This window comes from Sus scrofa, chromosome 9 (assembly GCF_000003025.6).
Source record: "Sus scrofa isolate TJ Tabasco breed Duroc chromosome 9, Sscrofa11.1, whole genome shotgun sequence".
In the NCBI taxonomy this organism is placed as follows: Eukaryota; Metazoa; Chordata; class Mammalia; order Artiodactyla; family Suidae; genus Sus; species Sus scrofa.
In genome coordinates, this window is record NC_010451.4 from 113,659,786 (window position 1) to 113,680,095 (window position 20,310).

At 38.2% G+C, this 20,310-nt stretch overlaps 1 protein-coding gene and 1 pseudogene across 2 annotated transcripts in view; one reads left to right on the forward strand and one right to left on the reverse strand.

Annotated features, from left to right (window-relative positions):
• LOC100513809 (alpha-1,3-mannosyl-glycoprotein 4-beta-N-acetylglucosaminyltransferase C-like) overlaps window positions 1-20,310 on the reverse strand; it is a 78,071-nt gene that overhangs the window by 24,865 nt on the left and 32,896 nt on the right. The window contains exons 2-3 of one of the 2 annotated variants that reach the window (XM_021063626.1): window positions 11,658-11,769; window positions 3,422-3,506 (exon numbers count right to left, since the gene is read on the reverse strand). The gene's annotated coding sequence lies outside the window, so the exon portion shown is untranslated. Of the gene's footprint in view, window positions 1-3,421; window positions 3,507-11,470; window positions 11,600-11,657; window positions 11,770-20,310 lie in introns of those variants that run through there. The other variant, XM_021063625.1, reaches the window with a different exon arrangement.
• On the forward strand, window positions 10,815-11,850 carry LOC100513999 (annotated as a pseudogene).

The window sequence follows — 20,310 nt, forward strand, 5'->3', positions numbered from 1 at the left end:
ATAGCTATAAATTGTTTCCTCAACACCCCTTTCACTGTGTCCCATAAGTGTTGGTATTGGTATGCTGTATTTTAATTTTCAGTATGCATTTTGTTTTATTTCTTTTGTACTGCACCTGTAGGGAAGTTCCTGAGCCAGGGATCAATAGGAGTCACAGTTACAATCTACCATGGCTTCAGCAATGCCCAATCCTTAACTCACTCTGCCAGGCTGGGGATTGAGCCCACACCACCACAGAGAAAATGCCAGATTCTTAACCCGCTGTGCCAAAGTGGAACTCCATTTTTGTTAAGCATTTTCTAATATCCCTTTTGATTTCTTCTTTGATCCATTGATTGTTTGAAAATATGTTGTTTAATTTCCACAATTTTGTTTTCCTTTTGTTACTGATTTCTAACTTTATCACAATTTGGTCAAAGAAGATAGTTAGTATGAAATCTTTTTTTTTTTTTTTTTTTTTTGCTTTTTTTTTAGGGCTACACCCGTGGCATATGGATGTTCCCAGGCTAGGGGTCGAATTGGAGCTGTAGCCACTGGCCTATGTCACAGCCACAGTAATGCAGGATCTGAGCCATGTCTGCGACCTACACCACAGCTCATGGCAACACCAGATCTTTAACCCACTGAGTGAGTCCAGGGATCGAACCCACAACCTCATGGTTCCTAGTTGGATTCATTAACTACTGAGCCATGATGGGAACTCCCTGAAATCTATCTTTTTAATTGTACTGATATTTAACTTGTAACCTGACATGTGGTCTGTATTGCAAAATATCCCATGTACACTTGAGAAGAGTGTGTATTCTACTGTTGTTGGGTAAGGTGCTCTGCAAGTGTCTGTTGTACCTAGTGGTTTCTTGTGTGGCTTAAATCCTTTGGTTCCTTACGTATTTTCTGCCTGGTTGGGTAATGCCTACCCATTATTTTGAATGGGATACAGAAGTCTTCAACTATTGAAGAACTCTCTATTCCACCCTTAAATTCTGTCAGGTTTGGCTTCATATGCTTTGATGATCTTTATTATGTGCATAAATGTTTATAACTGTTGAATCATCCTGCTGTATTGAACACAGTAATATATAATGTCCTTATTTGTTTCTTATAAGCTTTTTTGATTTACTCTATTTTGTCTATTATTAGTATAGCTACCCCTATTCTCCTTTGTTTACCATTTGCATGGAATATCTTTTTCTATCCTTTTACTTGCAGCTTGTTTGTATCTTTGACTATATGTCTTGTAGACAGTATATAGTTACATCTGTCTTTTGATTGGAGATTTCAGTCTATTTACATTTAAAGTAATAACTCATAAGGAGAGACATATTTCTTTTTCATTATATATTCAAGTTTATAGCGTTTTGTCTCTCATTTCCTGTATTACTGTCCACTTTTGTGTTTAGTTGATTTCTTTTTTTTTTTTTTTTTTTTTTTTGTCTTTGTTGTTGTTGTTGCTATTTCTTGGGCCGCTCCCGTGGTATATGGAGGTTCCCAGGCTAGGGGTCGAATCGGAGCTGTAGCCACCGGCCTACGCCAGAGCCACAGCAACGCAGGATCCGAGCCACGTCTACAACCTACACCACAGCTCACGGCAACGCCGGATCGTTAACCCACTGAGCAAGGGCAGGGACCGAACCCGCAACCTCATGGTTCCTAGTCAGATTCGTTAACCACTGCTCCACAACAGGAACTCCTAGTTGATTTCTTAATAATGAAAACTTTTAATTATCTTTTTTATTTCCTTTTGTATCTATCCTATAGCTATTTTCTTTGTGGTTACTATGGGAATTACATTTAACATTCCTAAAATTATAACATTTAATTTGAATTGATACAGACTGAATTTTAATAACATACAAAATTCTACTCTTTTATAGCTCCATTACCATCCCTTTCAGCTGCTGTCAAAAAATTACACCTTTATACACTGTGTGCCCCAAACATAAAAAAATGATTATTTTAATTGCATAGTTTCTTAAATTATGTAGAAAATAATATTTGGAGTTACAAAATAATGTTAAAAGCAATACTATCTTTTTACACTAATAATATTTTCTTTAAATATATGTCTCAAGTCATGTAAGAAAAAAAGTGGTTATAAATAATTGTTACAATAATATTAGCTTTTATAACCACCTATATATTTACCTTTATTGATACCCTTACTTTTTCAATGGCTTCAAGTTACTGTCTAGAGTCCTTTCATTTCACTTTGCAGGACTCCCTTGAGCATCACTTGCAGGAAAGGTCTAGTGGTCACATACTCCTTCAGCTATATCATTTAGTGTCTTAATTTCCCTCTCATTGTTGAATGACTGTTTTGTTGAATAAGAGACTCTTGGATGAGTTTTTTTCTTTTACTCTGAATATATCAGCACACTATCTTGCTGTCTCCAAAGCTTCCGATGAGAAATCTATTGCTAATCCTATTGAGGATCACTTTACGCAGTGATTCACTCTTCTCTTGCTGCTTTCCTTCTTTGTTTCTGAAAGTTTGATTATAATGTGTCTCAGTTGTGGGTCTGAGTTCCTCTTACATGGAGTTTGTTGAGCTTCTTGGATGTTTATAGTGTTCAAATTTGGGAAGAATTGAGTCATTATTCTTCAGATATAATTTTGATTTTTTATTATTATTAAAGTATAGTTTATTTACAATGTTTCATCAAGTTCTGTTGTACAACAAAGTGAATCACATGCATTTCCCTGTGCTATACAGTAGGATCCCATTGCCCATCCACTCCTTTTCTCTCCTTTTCCATATGGAGTTCTCACAATGTTTATGTTGATTCACTCACTGGTTAAGCTGGGACATCCATTTCCTTCTGCTCTCAGACACTGGCACTCCTTTTTCTCAGGCCTTTGGACTCAGATTTCCCTGGTTCTCAGGTTTTCACATGGTCTAGAGCTACACCAGCTGCTTTCCTGACCCTCTTGCTTGTCAACAGGAAATCATGGGATTTAGCCTTGCTAATTATGTGAGCCAATCCCTCACAATAAAATCTATTTCTATATAGCTATATACATCCATATCTATGTCTCTCTATATATCTATATATACATATCTATATAGAGATGTATAAAGAGATATATCCTATTGGTTTTGTTTATCTGAAGAACCCTAACACAGGTACTTATTAATCTAAGGCAGATTACAAACAGTATCAAGTGAGAGATCTAAGAGATAATCTTTATTTTTGAAATAAGCCTTCTATTTCCCCAGGGTTTTTGAGGAGGCAATAAGGAAATTTATATATATATGTAAACAAATATTACATATATTTATTTAAGTTTATATATATTTATAACTATACATAACCATAAAACTATATGTAAATATATAAAACTATATTTATATATAGTTATATATATAACATATATATTAGAGAGAGAGAGAGTTTTGATCACAATACATGAAAATCCTTACCTTGACTGGAGCTGTAGTTCCATCTGAAATTTTTTCTACATGCACAAGAATTCAGTTAATACTTCTTGAAGGTACAGCACTTTCCCTGAAGTCAAGAAGAAAGCATAATATTTAGGGGGTTGAGATGTGGTAAGAATATGCATCCTCTGAGGATGACACCTTCCCTGACAACCATTGTTCTTCTTGAATGGGACCTGTTTACCACTCCAGCCTCATGCCAAGCACCAGCTCCTTGGTGAGGGTCCCCAGGGAAATGATGAGGAAGTTATGATATCGGCTTCTTGAGATTCTGACCTAGATTCAAGACTTTGGGCTCTAAGTGGGCCACATGTTTTCCAAATAAAAAGTTTTATTTTTTTTTTCAAATTATAAATATATGTTCAGTGTAAAACACTGAATTGATTACCAAGAAAAAAAAGAGGAAAAATTACTCAAAATTCTAATGGTCAGGGATAAACTTTGGTTAACACCTGGCAAACATCTTGAACCAAAATGAGAAGAGTAGATTGGAATGTGGCTTTATGGTAACAGACATCGAATAACTCAAAAGTTCCCCCCAAAAGTCATTTGGGCAACACAACTTACTCAGCTGTGAATGTTAAGTACTGATGAGCCCCAAAGAAAATTATTGGATTTAAAACTGTTAAGGTGACAATACTCCCCAGCAAATTGATATACACATATTATGTGATCCCTATTTAAATTCTAAAAGAAAACAATTCTTTTTCTCCTTCTATTTTACTCACAACACTTCACTTCTGCCATATCAGATGTGTGTTTTTCCACATCAGGCAGTTTAACCCAATTCTGACACTGTCTACAGAGGATTTAGTGACAGATCTCACAGTTCATTCCCACAAGACTGATTCTCAGTTCATTTTTTTAGTTTTATTGAAGTATAGTTGATTTTACAAGGTTGTGATAATTTTTGTTGTACAACAAAATGATTCAGATATACATATACACACATCTATTCTTTTTCAAATTCTTTTCCCATATAGAATATCACAGAATATTAGATAGAGTCCTCTGTGCTATACAACAGGTCCTTGTTGGCCAAACATTCTATATACAACAGTGTGCACATGCCAATCCCAAACCCCTAATCCATCCCTTCTCCTCAACTTTGGTAACCATAAGTTTATGTCCAAAGTCTGTGAGGCTGTTTCTGTTCTGCAAATAAGTTCATTTCTGTCCTTTTTTAAGGTTCTACATATAAGTGATGTCGTATGATGTTTCTTTTTGTTGCTAACAATACTTCACTTAGTATGAAACTCCAGTAAGGAAATTATTAAGTATCTTCTTATTGCCATTTTATTAATTGCTTTTTGTTTTGTTGGCCTTTTTTCTTCCCTTCATTTCTTGTTCTTATCTCTTGTGATTTGATGACTATCTTTCATGTTGTGTTTGCATTGCTTTTTCTTATTTTTACTTCTGTATCTATTGTACATTTTTGGTTTGTGGTTACCATGAGGTTTTGATATAGGAGTCTATATATATACAAAATTGTTTAAAGTTACTGGTCTCCTAATTTCAAATATGTTTCCAATATCCCACATTTGTACTCTCCTCTTCTCACAGTTTCTGGTTTTGATTCCATATTTTTGTGTGGATGATTTCCTACGTCTACTATGCTCACTTTTACCAGAGAGACTTCTCATTTGTAAAGTTCTTGTTTCTAGTTGTGACTTTTTCTTTTCCACCTTGAAGTTCCTTTAGCATTTGTTGTAAAGCTGATTTGGTGGTGCTGAATTTCTTAGCTTTTGCTTATCCGTAAAGCATTTGACTTCTCTGTCACATATGAATAGAGCCTTGCTGGGTAGGGTATTCATGGTTGTAGGTTTTTCCACTTTCATCTCTTCAGGTATATCATGTCACTCCCTTCTGGCCTGCAGAGTTTCTTCTGAAAAAGTAGCTGGTAATATTATGATGATACCCTTGTATGTTATTTGTTTGCTTTTCCCTAGCTGCTTTCAATATTCTTCTTCTTTAATTTGTTCAGTTTGATAAATATGTCTTTGGGTATTTCTCCTTCGGTTTATTCCACACTGGATTTGTGCTTCTGAATTGAAGTGAGCGATTTCTTTCGCATGTTAGAGAGCTTTTGGCTATTATCTCTTGAAATATTTTCTATGGTCCTTTCTCAATCTCTTCTCTTTCTGGAACCCCTAAATTCTAATGTTGATATGTTTAAAGTTGTTCCAGAGTTCTCTTCAACTGTACTCATTTCTATTCTTTTTTCCTTGTTCTATTTGCATCAGTGATTTCCAAGTCTTTCTTCCATCTCACTTATTTGTTCTTGTGCCTCATGTATTCTGCTATTGATTCCTTCTAGTGAATTTTTTTTCTTTTCTTGTGTTCGTGTGTTTGTGTGTTTGTTTGTTTTTTAGGGCCACATCCATGGCATATGGAAGTTCCCAGTCAAATCGGAGCTAAAGCTGCCAGCCTATGCCACAGCCATAGCCACAGCAACAAGGGATCTGAGCTGCATCTGTAACCAACACCACAGCTCAGGGCAATGCCAGATCCCCAACCCAGAGATCAAACACACATCCTCATGGATACTATTTGGATTTGTTTCTGCTGCACCACAATGGGAACTCTGACTATTTCATTTCAGTTATTGTGTTGTTCATCTCTGTTCTTTAAATCTCCTATTTCTTGTTAAACTTTTCTTGTACTTTCTTAATCTTTGCCTCTAGTATTTTTCCAATATCTTGGATCATCTTTACTATCATTACTCTAAAGTTTTTTACATGTAGGTTGCTTATCACCCCTTCACATAGCTCTTTTTAGGCTGTTTTGTCTTTTCCTTCATCTAGAGTGTATTCCTTTACCTTTTCCCTTTGTCTAGCTCTCTGCATTTGTAGTCTCCTTTCTGCAGGCCTCAAGGTAGTAACCTCTTTTGCTTCTGGTATCTTCTCCTTTGTGAATGATGTTGACTCAGAGGCTTGTGGTAGGCTTTGTGATGAGAGGCACAGGTGTCTGCCCACTGGTGGGTGGAGCTGAGTTTTGTTGCTCTGGTGGGTAGGACCATGTCAGTGGTTGTGATTAGAGGTGGCTGTGTGCCAGGGAGGACTTTAGGAAGCTTATCTGCTAATGGGTGGAGCTATGTTCCCATCCTGTTTGGCCTAGGGCTTCTCAGCACTGGTGGGTGGGGACAGATTTTTCCAAAATGGTGGCCTCCAGGGGAGTTCATTCTAGTGATTATTCCCTGGGACCTCTGCCTCCAATGTCCTGTCCCCACAGTGAGCCACAGCCAACTCTTGTTTTCCAAGGAAACACTCCTAGATCCACAGGTAGCACAGGACCATATTCTTATGGGATCCCTGCTTGCCCTTGGACCCAGCGCACATGGAACCTTCTGTGCACCCTGCAAGAGTGTAGTCTTTGTTTCCCAGTCCTGTGGAGCTCCTGCACTCAAGTTCCACTGGATTTCAATGCCAAATGCTCTTGAGGCTCCTTTTCCCAGTGCCAGAGCCCCAGGCTGGGTAAAACTGATGTGGGGTTCAGAACTCTCACTCCTGTGGAAGAACCTCTGTTGTATGGTCATTTTCCAGTCTGTAGGTCACTCGCCCAGCAGGTATGAATTCCTTATAGCATGAAAGAACCCCTTCTTTTTTGTCTTTGGTTGTAGGATATATTTTATGGTAGCTCCCAGCCTATTTGGTCAATGCTTGTTTAGCAGTTAGTTGATTTTTGTGGTTTTGTGAGAGAATGTGATCTCAAGTCCTTATACTTCACCATCTTATCTGGAATCTCCTGCAATTTTTTTAATGTTGATACAAACGAACTTATATACAAAACAAAAATAGAACCATAAATATAAAAAGCAAACTTATGGTTACCAAAATGGAAAAAGGGGGTGGAGGGATAAATTAGGAGTTGGATATTAACATATACACACTATCATATGTAAAATTGATAACCAATAAGGACCTACTGTGCAGCACAGTGAACTATACTCAATATTTTGTAATAACCTGTAATGGAAAAGAACCTGAAAAAGAATACACAAATAAAACTGAATCACTTTGCTACACACCTGAAACTAACATAACATTTCAAGTCAAACTCTTAATTAATTTTAAAAAACAAATAAAAATTTAAATAATTTTGAGTGCCTACTGTGACCCAGAGAGTTAAGAATCTGATTTTAGCCACTCAGGTCATTGTGGAGATGCAGGTTTGATCCCCTGCCTGGCACAGTGGGTTAAAGAATCCAGTGCTGCCACAACTGCAGCATAGGTTGCAGCCATGACTCAGAATCAATCCCTGGCCCAGGAACTTCCAGGTGCCACAGAAACAGCCATTAATTTTGTTTTATTTTTAAAAATAAAAATTGATTTCTAGTCTTATAGCATTGTAGTTGAAAGATGCTTGATATAATTTCAATTTTCTTAAATTTACTGAGACTTGTCAACAACAATGTGAGCTATCATGGAGTTTGTTCCATAAGAACTTGAAAGAAATGTATATTCTGTTGCTTTTGGATTGAGTGATCTATATATATTTATTAAGCCATCTTGTCTAACACATAGTGTGAGGACAGTGTTTCCTTATTGGTTTCATCTGGATGAAATAGCCATTGATGTAACTGCAGTGTTAAATTCCCCTACCTCTATCTGTTATTGTCAATTTTCCCCTTTATGTCTGTTACTATATGCTTTATGTATTTAGGTGCTTCTATTTGAGATGCATATATATTAAAATTGTTATGTCTTCCTCTTGTATTGATCCCTTTATCATTACACAATATCTTTCTTTGTCTCTTGCTACAGTCATTGTTTTAAAGTCTATTCTGTCTGCTATTACTAACCCAGCTTTCTTTGCATTTCCATTTGCATGGAATATTTTTTCCATTGCCTCACTTAAAGCCTATACATGTCTTTAGACCTGAAGTGAATATCTTGTAGGCAGCATATAATGGGTCTTCTTTTTTAATATATTCATCCACTTTACGTTTTTTATTGTTATTTACATTTAAAGTAGTTGTTGATAGATGTGTCCTCATTGTCATTTTATTGTTTTCTCAGCTTTTGCAGTTCTTTTTGTTCCATTCTTCTTCTTTTGCTCTCTTTCCTTGTGATTTAATGACTATCATTGGTGCTACATTTGGATCTCTTTCTCTCTTTCTTTTTTTGTGTGTATATGTCTATTATAGATTTTTCGGTTTGCTTACCATTAAGTTTATGTATAACAACTTATACACATACATAATTAAGTTGATGATCACTCAAGTTCAAATGTATTCTAAAAGCCCTTCATGTTTAGTCCCCCTTTTAATGTTTCTGACATCATATTTTACATATTTTTGTTTTGTAAATCCCTTATCTACTTATTGTGGACGTATATTATTTTATTCTATTTTACTCAATGCAGGATCTGAGTTGTGTCTCTGACCTACACCACAGCTCATGTCAATGCTGGATCCTTAACCCACAGAGTGAGGCTAGGGATCGAATCTACACCCTCATGGTTACTAGTCAGATTCATTTCCACTGGGCCACAACTTGAATTCCCTCCTACCATTTCTTATATGTTTGTTTTTACCAATGAGATTTTCCCTTTTTTAAGTTCCATATTTCTAGTTGTGGCCTTTTATTTTCTACTTAGAGAAGTTTCTTTGCCACGTCTTATAAAACTAGCTTCATGGCTCTGAACTCTTAGCTTTTGCTTTTTGTGAAGCTCTTTATTTCTTAATCAAATCTGAAAAAAAAAGCATTGCTGGGTATTCTTGGTTGTAAGTTTTTTCCTTTTAACACTTTAAATACATTGTGCCACTCCCTTCTGGCCTGCAAAGTTTCCACTAAGAAGTCAGTGATAGTCTCATGGGAGTCCCCTGGTAGGTAATGAATGCTTTTCCCTTGTTGCTTTTACTATTCTCCATTTTTCTTTCATTTAAATTACATTGTGTCTTGCTGTGGATCTCTTTGAGTTGAACTTGTTCAGGACTCTCTGTGTTTCTTAGACCCAGATATATTTTTTTCCTTTCTTATTTTAGAGAAGTTTTCAGTTATTATTTCTTCAAATAAGCTTTCTGTCCCTTTCTTTCTTTCTTTCTTCTCCTCTGGGACCCCTATAATGTGAATGTTAATATGCTTGATGTTTTTCCAGAGGTCTCTTAAACTGTTCTCATTTTTTTAATTCTTTTTTCTTTTTTCTCTTCAACTTGGGTAATTTCCACTAGTCTTTCAGTTGGCTGAACTGTTCATCTACATCACATAATCTACTGTTGATTCTTTCTATTATAATTCTAATTTCAGTTATTGTATGCTTCAGGCCTGTTTGGTACTTCTTTATATTTTTAACCCTTTGTTAAACTTCTCACCTGTGTTCATCCATTCTTCTCCTGATTTCACTGAGCATCTTTATGATCATTACTTTGAATTCTTTGTCAGGTAGATTGTTCACCTCTACTTCACTAAATCCATCTTCTGGTGTTTTGTCTTGTTCCTTCATTTGGAACACATTCCTTTGTTACCACATTTTGCCTAATTCTCTGTGTTTATTTGTATGTGTTTAGTAGGTTGATTACATTTCCTGATCTTGGAGAAGTGGCCTTAGGCAGGAAATTATCCTATTGGGACAAACAGCACACTCCCCTATGATCACCTGAACCATATACCTAGAGGTATCACCTTTTAGGGATGAGTGGGCCTTTCTGTTGCAGTGTAGCTAACTATTGTGGGCATGCTAGTAGGTGGGGCTAGTCTCTGGCTGTCAGAACCTGCTTTGTTGGAGGCTACTGGCCAGTGCTTGGCGAGGTTGTGTCTCAGGGCAACCAGCTTCAGGTAAAAAAGGCTAGGGCTGGTGCCAGCCTGCTAGTGGGTGATCCAGTAGCTTCAGAGTCCCAGGGCTGGAAGCAGGCCTGTGGAGTCCTAGGGTAGCAGGCAATGGGGCCTGAGCATCCAGGACTGATCCCAGCTCACTGGTGAGCAGGGCAAAATATTTACATGACTGGCTACTCAGCTTGGGGGTGGGGGTGGGGCTCCAATGACTGGTGTCAATTGGCTGGTGAAAGGGGCCAGATCCTGGCACTGATAGGCTAGAGAGAAGATGCCAACATGGTGCTTGCCAGCATCAGTGTCCTCATGGCAGAATGAGCTCTCCAAAGTAGTTGCTGTCAGTGTCCATGTGCTCAGAGGGAATCCCAGTTGCCTCCTGCCTTTCTTGGAGACTTTCTATAATAAGCAAGTAGGTCTGATCCATGTTCCTTTTAAATTATTGCCTCTGGGTGATGGTGCAGGGTGACCACATGGGTGTCACAGCAGCTGTGGCAGCCAGCAGCTGTGGCAGCCAGCTTTGCTCCCCAGGGAGAGCCCAAGCACCACCAGCAGCTCACAGTGTGGTGGTCCAGGGCCCTGGGAAAGTTAGCAGTGCAAGTGCCAAGATGCCAGGTAGCTACACAGCCCTCACTGTGGATCGGACCTACTCTGACCTGGGCTGGCACCCACCACTTCAATAGCCAGGTAGAACAATATAACATGAACACCCTAAGCCTACCCCTGAACATATGCCAAGGAGAGGTCAGACACCAACCTCAACTTAATTGTCCCAGATGTATCTTGGACTTTCACAAGGTCAAACTCAGTGCAGACAGCCTGAGGCAGAAAATTCTAAAGGTCACCAAGCAGATAAAAATAGAGCAAATGTCCTGTGAAGGGGATGTTGCAGAGTACCTGAAACTAGTCAACAGCCCAGACAGGCAGCAGTAGGCTACATCAAACGGGTGTTTGAGAAAAATCAGAAGTTGGTGCACTCCATTGCCTAGCTACAGAAGTTGGAACAGTATCACAGAAAGTTCAGGGAACTCAAGCAGAACGGAGCCCCCAGAGCTCAGAGGATCTTTCCAGACACAACCAGAAGGACACCCAGCCCTATCTGAAGGATGACCAGGCCAAGGCTCACACCACCCCCCACAGCCTGGAGGCCACTACGTCGGGCATGCCAGGGGTGTCCCTCATCCTACCCATATTCGTCTTTGACAAGTCCAAAGAGTTTGCCAACTTGGTCTGGAATAAGTTTGGCAGAGCCAACATCGCTCACCTCGAAAACTTGGAGAAATTCCAGCCAAATGCCAGTGCCAGGGCATATGGAGGCAGTGCCACCATCGTGAACAAGTATGGCAGCAATGATGAGTGCTTGAGCAACATGTCAGGCTCGGGTGACAGCAAGGCATACAGTCGTTCACGGCCAGGAGAGTGGGTGCACAGGGCAGTCCAGGCAAGCTTACCACCATCCTGGAGGAGCTGAGGGAGATCGAGGACACCCAGGTACAGCTGGCTGAGGACACTGAGGTGCTGAAGATACAGTTCAAGAGGGAGTATGGCTTCATCTCACAGACCCTGCAGGAGGAGAGATACAGGTATGAGTGGCTAAAAGTGGCCTATTTGGGGGGTGTCCTTCACTCTCTTGAGCCTAGATAATGTTTTCCATTAAATCTCTCTGTGTAGATATAAAAAAGGAAGACCTAGAAGATTTTCATGGAAACCATTGTCCACCCTCTCTTCCCACCAGCTCTCCTGTTATCTGAAGGCATCAAGATGCATAATAGTATACATTTTCTTCCAGAAAACATCAGATAATCTTGATTTAAATTAAGTGCAATATTTTGCAAACAGCTGCTCTTAGGGAAATCTGAAAAAATGTGACATGGGCCATGGTTTGAGGGAATGGAGTAGTCGAGTATTTGGCACAAATCCAGTATGGGTCAGACTTACACAACTCAAGATTTCTTTCTTTTACTTTTTTTTAAATTTTACAACTCAGTGGTTTTAGTAAATTTACACTTGTGCAACAGTCACTACTATGTTATTCCAGACTTGAGCTTTTCATAATAATAAACATCATGTCATGAAAATAAATAAATAAATTACTACCTCTGTGGTGGCTCTTGGAGCTTATGAAATATTGCATCCATCCTTTAAAAACAGAGCTTCTCTTTCCTATAGCATTCCTGTTCTAGCCCTGCTGGCCTATGAAGACAATTTTTCTAGAGGTTTATCTTCTTGATGCAGGAGCCCCTGGCTGGGTATCAGAACCATCACTTCTTGGAGTTTCCGTCGTGGCTCAGTGATTAACGAATCTGACTAGGAACCATGAGGTTGTGGGTTCGATCCCTGGCCTTGCTCAGTGGATTAAGGATCTGGTGTTGTGGTGAGTTGTGGTGTAGGTCACAGACGCAGCTCGGATCCCGCATTGCTGTGGCTCTGGTGTAGGCCGGCAGCTACAGCTCTGATTCAACCCCTAGCCTGGGAACCTTCATAGGCCACAGGAGTGGCCCAAGAAATGACAAAAAAGACAAAACAAACAAACAAAAAAAAAAACACCATCACTTCTTATGGAGGACCTCTGCAATTGTGATCATCCCATTTGTGGGTCCTCCGTCTGAAGGTGTGGTTTTTCAATATACAGTGTCTCTGCCGTTCCTACTCATCTTGTGGTTCCTTCTTTATATCTTTAGTTTTGGAAAATCTAATCTCATAGTCTTCAGGTCATTCTCATTAACAGTGGCTCTGTAAATAGTTATAATTTTGGTGTGTCTGTGAGAGGAGGTGAGTCCAAGGTCTTACTCTGCCATCTTGACCACTACTTCTCTGACTGATGATATTTTCAGAGTTTTAACTAGTAGGTGTTCTCTGATCCCTGACACTGTTTGCTGCCCCCTATTTCTTAGAATGCTCTGATTTCATTTGCTTTGATGAGAAAGCAATCTTCTGATTCTCATAGTCTATTTCCTTTTTGGTCCCTTCTCCCTTCATTCATCCCTTATATAATGATTTCCCTGGACTATCATCCTTATCCCTATGATTCTCTCACTGTAACACACTATAGGCTTCGTCTCCCATCATTTCATAGCTAGCATTTCTTTTCCCATAACACTGTATTTCCACACACATATTTGTTGTCTTTACATGTGCCAGAATAAAGATAGGTCAGAAATAAATGAAAGAGAAAAAATGTGCAATAGAGAAAATTAACAAAGCAAAAAGTTGGTACTTCAGAAAAAGTAATAAAATTGATAAACCTCTGATTAAGAAAAAAGAGCACAAACAAATCTCCACAAATATTAAGATACTAAGAAGATAAGAAGCCATAAATCTGGCAATATTTTAGGTTAAACAAAATCTTTGAAAAACCACCTACAAAAATTAACACAAGAAGATACAGAAAATCTTATTAGTTCTGTATCTATTAAGAAATTTACATTATTAATTTCTACACAAAAAAGACAGATGCAGATAGCTTCATTAATGAATTCTTCTAAACATTTAAGGAAGAAATACTAATCAAACAAATTCTCTCAAAAAGTAGAAAATACTTCTCAACTGATATTTATAAGACTAGCATAACCTTAATAACAAAATCTAACAAGGACAATATAAGAAAGGAGAATCGTGACTCGGTCTCTCACAAGAACATAGATATAAAAATCCTGGGCAAATATTAACAAATCAATTCCAGAAACACATAAAATGCATGATAAGCATAACACTTCATGACCAAATAATATATCTTCCAGGAATTATCATCCTGATGGATAAAGAAAAAACACTGGATAAAATTCAACACTCATTTATGGCTTAAAAAAAAAAAAAAAAAAAAAAAAAAAACCTTAGCGGAGTTCCCACCGTGGTGCAGTGGAAATGAATCCTACTAGGAACCATGAGGTTGTGGGTTTGACCCCTGGCCTTGCTCAGTGGGTTAAGGATCCAGCACTTCCCCGAACTGTAGTGTAGATCACAGACGTGGCTCAGAACCTGTGTTGCTGTGGCTGTGGTGTAGGCCAGCAGCTGTAGCTCAGATTTGACCCCTAGCCTGGGAACCTCCCTATGCCGCATGTGCAGCCCTAAAAAGCAAAAAAATAAAATAAAAAATAAAAAATAAAATCTTAGCAAGTAGGAATAGTAGAAATATTTCCTCAATCTCTTTAGAATATTTACCACCTTCACCCCAAAATGTTTAATAGTAAATTATTATTTATTTATATTCATTTACTTTTAAAGTGTTCAAGGTAATGACTTGATATACATATATACTGTGAAAGGATTCTCATCATCAAGTTAATTAACATTCATCACCTCACATATTTACTTTTCTTTTTGGTGAGAATACCAAAAAAGACTAAATTCTAATCTCTTAACAAATTTCAATTATATAATACAGCCTTATCAACTATAAAAACCACATTATAATTATACCTCAGACCTTATCCATTTAAACGAAAGTTTGTACTCTTTTACCAGCCTCACAATATTTACTCCAGCCCCCATGCCTCTGTCAACCAACATGCTACTCTCTCTGAGTTCAACTTGTTTTCTACTCTACATGTAAGTGATACCATGCAGTATTTGTCTTTCTCTTGCTTATTTGACTTAGCACAATGTCCTCCAGTTTCAACCATGTTGTAATTGGTAGAATTTTCTTCTGTTTTTTTAAGGCTGCATAATATTCAATTGCCTTTATAATGGTGATATTGAAAGTCCTCATCACCCTTAAGATTAGGTATCAGCAAGGACACCCTCTGTCACAAGTTCTGTTCAACACTGTCCTGGAATTCCAGCCAGTTCAATAAGTCAAGGAGAAAAAGTTAAGAAAAGCCATATGATTTGGAAAGAAATAAAATTGTGGCATGGTTTTATAGAAGGAAAATCCCAAAGAATCTACAAACTGTTAGAAATAATATGTGAATTTAGAAAGGTCATTGAGTACAAGGTCAAGATACAGTTATCAATTCAGTATTATTTGTATTCTATCTTTTCTATATACAGAATACAAATAATTAGAAAAAAGTCTAGGAGAAGGATAAAGATGGTGGAGGAGTGAGACATGGTGCCCATCTTCTCCCACAAACACATCAAAAAAATCCATAGAACAATTTGCACAGAACATCTATTGCGCACTGGCAGAAGACCTTAAACCTCCAAAAAGGGCAAGAAACCCTTCATATAACTGGGTAGGACAAAAGGAAAAAAAGAGAGAGAGGGAAAAGGAGTCAGGATGGGACTAGCACTCTTGAGAGGGAGCTGCTAAAGAGGAAAAGAACCCACACCCTGGGAAGCCACCTAACTGGAAGGGAGATTGGCTCAGATGGAGAGACCTCAAAGTCATGGAGAAAAGTGCAACAGATGGACTGAGGAAGGAAAAGCAGAGTGACAGCCACAGAGACCATCTGTAGTACCACTTGCCTGGACACCACGACCTAAGATGCTCAGGCAGGGCTGGGCACTGAGACTCAGGCACCTGAGGTCAGCTCTGGGAAGGGGACTAGGATTGACTGTGTGGAGACAGCCTGAGGAGCTAGGGAGAAGTGCACCACAGGATGGGGAGCAGAGCACCACAGCCAAAGAAACCCAGGAGGAGCTCTGGGCCTGCATGGTGCCATTTTGGGGGAGGGTGAGGGGAGAAGGAGCTGACCACCACAGAAACATCTTTCCCTGCACATGCATGAGCTCTCAGAGGATGGGGTTCCTCTGGCACAGGCTATGGTGGTGAGGCACCACTTGCATGGGCTACAGGCAACAGGGCAACACTTGTGCAGGGTACAGGTGGCTGGACACTTCTTGTATAGGCTAAGAGCAGTGGGGCAGAGGCTAAGAATGACACGGCACCACTTGTGTGGTCTACAGGCAACAGTGGGGGAAAACCGTAACAATCATCTCAGACACCAGAGGTGGGTGTGGCCCGCCACCATTAATGGCCGGTGAACAGGCACTCCCTGTGGCCCCAGTAACCTCAGAGGTTGGCACAGAGGAGGTTTCAACCACCCATTGTTGCTTTCATTCCCCTAGAAATGCACCTACCCTGCTGCTACTACTGCCAAATGTTCCAGGTACCACCTACACCTGTCTGATTAATGTCACTTCCAAGGGCCCTGCAATCAGGAGCATCCTGCACTACCTTCCCATGGGTCCTTACCACTTTCAAGGGCCCAATAACTAGGCATTAGCTATTAGCCCTGCCCATTGTCTCCATCTCTCTGGAAGCACACACAGCACCCTAAATATAAAAAGTAAGCTCTCACAAAATACTCAGGGCACTTGTGCATATAAATAGCCCTCCAAGACTACATTAGTTGTTCTCCCTAAATTCACAGAATAAGAAAAATAGAAGCAAAATGAAGATGCTCAGGAACCATTTCCAGTTAAAAGAAAAGGACAATTCACCTGAAGCAGCGAACAATGAAACAGACCACTGCAGTCTGACACTGAGTGAAAAAGGAGACAGTGAAAACACTGAAGGAATTAAGAGTGGATAGGAACAGTAATGCAGATCACATTAAAAAGGAACTAAAAAATATAAGGAGGAACCAAGAAAAATTAGAAAATTCATTTGCAGAGATGCAAACTGAGTTAAAGGCACTGAAGAGCAGATAATGCAGAGGAATGAATTAGTGACTTGAAAGACAGAAACACCCAATTGGGACAGCAGATAGAAAACCAAGTGAAAAAACATGAAAGCAATATAAGAGATCTATGAGATAATATAAAGAGGGCCAATCTACTCATAATAGGGATTCCAGGAGGAGAAGAAAAAGGAAAGGGGGCTGAAAATATATTTGAAGAAATTATGGCTGAAAACTTTCAAAATCTAAAGGAAACATATGTCAAGATACAGGAAGCACTGAAGGCCCCAAACAAGTTAAACCCAAAAAGGTCCATAACAATACATGTTATAATAAAAGTGGCAAAAATTAAAGAAAGGACTCTAAAGGCAGCAAGAGAAACACAAAGCATTAAGTATAAGGGAAAATCCATAAGGCTATTAGCTGATTTCTCTACAGAAACACTACAGGCCACAAGAGAGTGGCAAGATATAGTCAATGTTTTAAAAGGAAAAAATTTGCAGCCTAGAATACTCTACCAAGCAAGAATATCATTTAAGATAGGAGAAGAAATAGAGAATTTCTCCAGCAAGCAGAAACTAAAAGAGTAGAGAAACACTAAACCCATCCTAAAAGAAATACTTAAAGGGCTCCTCTAAATAAAAAGGAAGTAAGAATACATAAATAGGATGGAGGAAATCACAATTGGAAAGCAATCACTTAAATAAGCCAGTGCACAGATCTAAAAGGGGAAAAAAATTAACTAATGTAAAAGAGAAAATAAACACAAGGAAGAGCAAAAGGACAAACATGAGGATGTTAAAAAAGGACTTCAAAATCATAAAATGTGGGAAAGGAAAGTAAGAAAATACAGAAACTTTTTTTTAGAATGTGTTTGAGCCTCTACAGCTATCAGTCTATAAAGCAAGCAGATACAGAAGTGGTTAATATACTTGAAAAACAGGGCAACTGCAAATCAAAACCAAACATTACATCCACAAAAACTAAAAAGAAGACACAAGCGTAAAAAGATATCATCCAACCAAAAAAAGAAAGGAACAAAAAGAAACATAGAATCCACTGGAAAACAAGATTAAAATTACAATAAATACATATTTATCAATAATAAACCTTAAATGACAATGGACTGAATGCTCCAATCAAAAGACCCACAGTGGCATAATGGATAAAAAACAAGAGCCTACAATATGCTGTCTATAAGAGACTTTGCCACCTTAGGGCAAAGGACAAATACAAGTTCAAAGTGTAGGAATGGAAAAAGATATTTCACGCTAATGGAAAAGACAGTAAAGCAGGAGTTGCAATACTCATATCAGACAAAATAGATATGAAGACTTTAAAATGAAGTCCATAAAGAAAGACAAAGAAGGACACTATTTAATGATAAAAGGATCCATTCAATAAAAAGATATTACACTCCTCAATATATATTCCCTGAATATAGGAGCACTCAAATACATACAACAAATACTAACAGATAAAAGGAGAAATTGATGGAAATACAATATTAGTAGGAGACTTTAACACCCCACTCACATCAATGGACAGATCCTCTAGACAAAAAAAAAAAAATCAATAAGGCAACAGAGATCCTAAATGACAAAATAGAAAAGTTATACTTAATTGATATTTTCAGGACATTACATCCAACAAAATCAGAATATACATTCCTTCCAAGTGCACATGGAACATTCTCAAGAACTGACAACATACTGGGGCACAAAACTAACCTCAACCAATAAGAGTATAGAAATAATCTTCTCTGACCGCAATGACATGAAACTAGAAATCACCCATAGGAAAAGAAATGAGAAAAAGCTGACTACATGGAAACTAAACAACATGCTACTCAAAAAACCAATGGGTCAATGAGGACATCAAAAGGTAAATTTTAAAACACCTCACAACAAATGATAATGAAAACAACACCATTCAAAACCTATGGAATGCCACAGCAGTGCTTAGAGGTAAGTTCATAGCAATACACACTTTCTTCATAAAAGAAGAAAAATTTCAATCTGACAACTTAATCTACCACCTAAAACAATTAGAAAAAGAACAACAACAAAAAACTAAGGCCAGCAGGAGGAAGGAGATTATAAAGATGAGAGAGGAAATCAGTAAAATAGAGATTCAGGAGTTGTCATTGTGGCTCAGGAACTGACCTACCTAACTAGTATCCATAAGGACATGGGTTCAACCCCTGGCCTCACTCAGTAGGTTAAGGACCAGCATTGCTGTGAGCTGTGCTGTAGGTTGCAGACGAGGCTCGAATAGCATTTTGCTGTGGCTATGGTGTAGGAGCTACATCTCCTTTTTGAACCCTAGCCTGGGAACCTCCATATGTGGTGGGTGTGGCCCTAAAAGGACAATTAATTAATTAATTAATTTTTGAAAAACAATAGGAAAAAAACTTTAAAACCAAGAGCCGTTACTTTGAAAGGGTAAACAAAATTGACAAACCTCTAGCCAGGCTCACTGAGAAGAGGAGAGAAAGAATTCAAATAAACAAAATAAGAAAAAAAAAGGAAATCTCAACAGATATTGCAGATATACAAAAAAAAAGATAATACTGTGAACAGTTATATGCCAGCAAATTTGACAATCTAGAAGAAATGGACAACTTTCTAGAGACTTACAGCCCACCATAACTGAATCAAGAAGAAATAGATCAATTGAATAGACTGATCACTAGAAATGAAATTGAATATGTAATAAAAAAAACACTCTCTACAAAACAATAGTCCAGGACAAGATGGCTCCACAGGCAAACTCTACCAAACATACAAAGAAGAACTTATACACATCCTCCTTAAACTTTTCCAAAAAGAAGGAGCACTCCCAAAGACATTCTATGAAGCCACATCACCCTAACACCAAAAACAAAAATACTACCAAAAAAGAAAATTATAGGCCAATATCTTTGATGAATATGGATGGAAAAATGCTCAAAAAAATTAGCAAACTGAATCCAACAACATATTAAAAATATCATACACCACAACCAAGTGGGATTCATCCCAAATTCACTAGGATGGTTCAACATATGCAAATCAATGTCATACACCACAATGACAAAAGAAAAGTCAAAAACCACATGATCATCTCAATAGATACAGAAAAAGCATTTGATAAAATCCAACATCTATTCATGATAAAAAAAAAACTCTTACCAAAATGTGTATAGAGGGAATATACCTTAAGATAATACAAGCCATTTATGACAAAAACCACATCAAATATAATACTCAATGGATAAAATGTGAAAGTCTGCCTGCTAAAATCTTGAACAGGACAAAGATGCCCACTCTCACCACTTTTATTCAACATAGTATTGGGAGTCCCAGCCACAGCAATCAGACAAACAAAAGAAATAAAATGGATCCAAACTGGAAGAAAAGAGGTAAAATTGTCATTCTCTGCAGATGACATGATACTATACAGAAAACCCATGCAAACTATTGCCTTTGGAATGGATAAGCAGTGAGTCCCAGACTTCAGACAATACTACAAAGCCACAGTAATCAAGACAGTGTGGTAC